At 46.4% G+C, this 2,500-nt stretch overlaps 1 protein-coding gene across 2 annotated transcripts in view; it reads left to right on the plus strand.

Moving 5' to 3' along the window:
- LOC125046105 overlaps positions 1–2,500 on the plus strand; it is a 77,160-nt gene that overhangs the window by 37,385 nt on the left and 37,275 nt on the right. The window lies entirely within an intron of this gene.

Below are 2,500 nucleotides of genomic sequence, written 5' to 3' on the forward strand. Positions count from 1 at the left end.
CACTTTTTCTTTCTCTCTTTTCACGTTTTCTTTCTCTCTTTTCACTCTTCTCTCTCTTCTCTCTCTTTTCTCTTTTTCTCTCTTTCTCTCTTTTCTCTCTTTTCTCTCTCTTTTTGCCTTTCCTCCTTTCATTCCTTAGTTCTCTCTTAATTCACTCTCTCTCTCTCTCTCTCTCTCTCTCTTAATTCACTCTCTCTCTCTCTCTCTCTCTCTCTTAATTCACTCTCTCTCTCTCTCTCTCTCTCTCTTAATTCACTCTCTCTCTCTCTCTCTCTTAATTCACTCTCTCTCTCTCTCTCTCTCTCTCTCTCTCTCTTAATTCACTCTCTCTCTCTCTCTCTCTCTCTCTCTCTCTCTCTCTCTCTCTCTCTCTTAATTCACTCTCTCTCTCTCTCTCTCTCTCTCTCTCTCTCTCTTAATTCACTCTCACTCTCTCTCTCTCTCTCTCTCTCTCTCTCTCTCTCTCTCTCTCTCTCTCTCTCTCTCTCTCTCTCTCTCTCTCTCTCTCTCTCTCTTAATTCACTCTCTCTCTCTCTCTCTCTCTCTCTCTCTCTCTCTCTCTCTCTCTCTCTCTCTCTCTCTCTCTTAATTCACTCTCTCTCTCTCTCTCTTAATTCTCTCTCTCTCTCTCTCTCTTAATTCACTCTCTCTCTCTCTCTCTCTCTCTCTCTTAATTCACTCTCTCTCTCTCTCTCTCTCTCTCTCTCTCTCTCTCCTCTCTCTCTCTCTCTCTCTCTCTCTCTCTCTCTCTCTCTCTCTCATTCCTCCCATCATCTTTCACTACATCTTTCTCTATTGCTCCTCCCTTCTTTTCTCTCTCCTCCTTCTCCTTCTCCCTCTCCCAGTGAAACGCACACAAAGAAAGCGAGAGAAGGGGATTAAAAGAGAGAGAGCAGAGAAAAGTGTTCATAGATAACCTATACGCTTTCATAATCCGTCGTTTAAGTCCTCCGCCGGGGCGCCCACCGCTGACCTGACCACGTAACTGAGCGCAGCCTGGAAGCCATACGAGGGGGGGGGGGGGAGTGTTCTATGGACCTCCCAACTATGCGTGCTATATGATCCTCCCCCCCCCTCCCCCCGCACACACACACCATCCCGTTCGAGTGTCATTAGACCCCGAGGTCCGTGCTATATGAACCTCCTCCTCCCCCCCCCCCCCCCAACTCTCGATGTGCTCTATGGGACCCCGCGGCGTGGCCTTTACCCCGACCCCTCGTCTCCTTCATCGTGACTTTTGGACCTTGTTTCACTCCCATCTAGCTGTTTCCCCCCCCCCCCCCCCCACCCACTTATGTCTCCTAGGTTATTTCCTACACCCCCTCCCCCCGCCTTCACTCTCCTAGGTGTGGTTTCCCCCTCCCCTCGCTCCTCCTGTTAGGTGTGTGGATCATACCAACCCCCTCCCCCACCCCCTACCTCCCACCTAGATGTGTCCCTTACCATTGTTCTCTCCAAGGTTTGCCCCCCCCCCTCCCTCCCCCCTCCATCTCCTCCTTTCTAGCTATGATCTTGACCATCCTCCCCCTCCCCCCCTCCCTTTCCCGCCACAAGATGTTCTGGATTTTCTCTTCCAACTTTCTTCTAAAACTGCAACATGATACAAAGAAAGTGAATTGAATTTTGTATATAAATCCGCTGAACACATTGGGGGCGCTCCATATAGGTTTGCGATATTTGGTTGTCTCCGGGAATTTCGAATGCGGTCTCACTTCCCTCGTTAATTAAGAAAAAAAAACGAGGTAAAGCGAGAGGGTAGACATAAAGAAAGATGTTTGAAATAAAGAGGAAAGGCCCTGTAATGACTTGTAGGAAGTGCAGGAATTGAGACTAGAAATGAGGCAAATTTCCCGCTGTGTCATTAGGTACACAGGTGGCGGATGACGTCACGATCCTGCGGTCTGCACAAACAGAGGAAAATCGGAAAGCGCATTTGTCGATCCCCTTCTCATGGCATCAAGGAAAGCGAAAAAGGTCTATTTATTTACTTGTTTATTGATTTTTTTTATTTATTTTACATTGTTTAAGGAAAGAAATTGATATTGTGTTAATCCCGACTCATTTCGTAATCGCTTTGGAAAACAGAAAAGCAGGCGAAATTATTTTGTCTCAGAGAGATAGATTATTTCATATTATTAATTTATTTATTTATATGTTTATATATTTATTCTGGGGGGGGGGGGTAAGTTGAACGTTTTGCAGAGCGACTTCCTCGTTTTGCAAGAGGAAGATGCTCGCTCAAGATGGAAAGTTAAATGGTGTCATTACGTTGATATTGCAATCATAGGTGAGATTGCCTCTTCCAGTCATGATGCAGCCACATCATTTGCCCTTCATCCAAATCGTGGCCGTGATTGTGGCCTGAGGTCTTATCATAAGGGCTTTCTGAATGATTAGGCAGTCATCTCTCTCTCTTTTCTCTTTTGCTCCTGTGTACTGGGCTTTCTCTTTTTCTTTCTCTCTCTCCTCTTCCTCTCTTTCTCTCTCTCCTCTTCCTCTC

The sequence above is a fragment of the Penaeus chinensis genome, chromosome 38 (genome assembly GCF_019202785.1).
Source record: "Penaeus chinensis breed Huanghai No. 1 chromosome 38, ASM1920278v2, whole genome shotgun sequence".
NCBI lineage: Eukaryota > Metazoa > Arthropoda > Malacostraca > Decapoda > Penaeidae > Penaeus > Penaeus chinensis.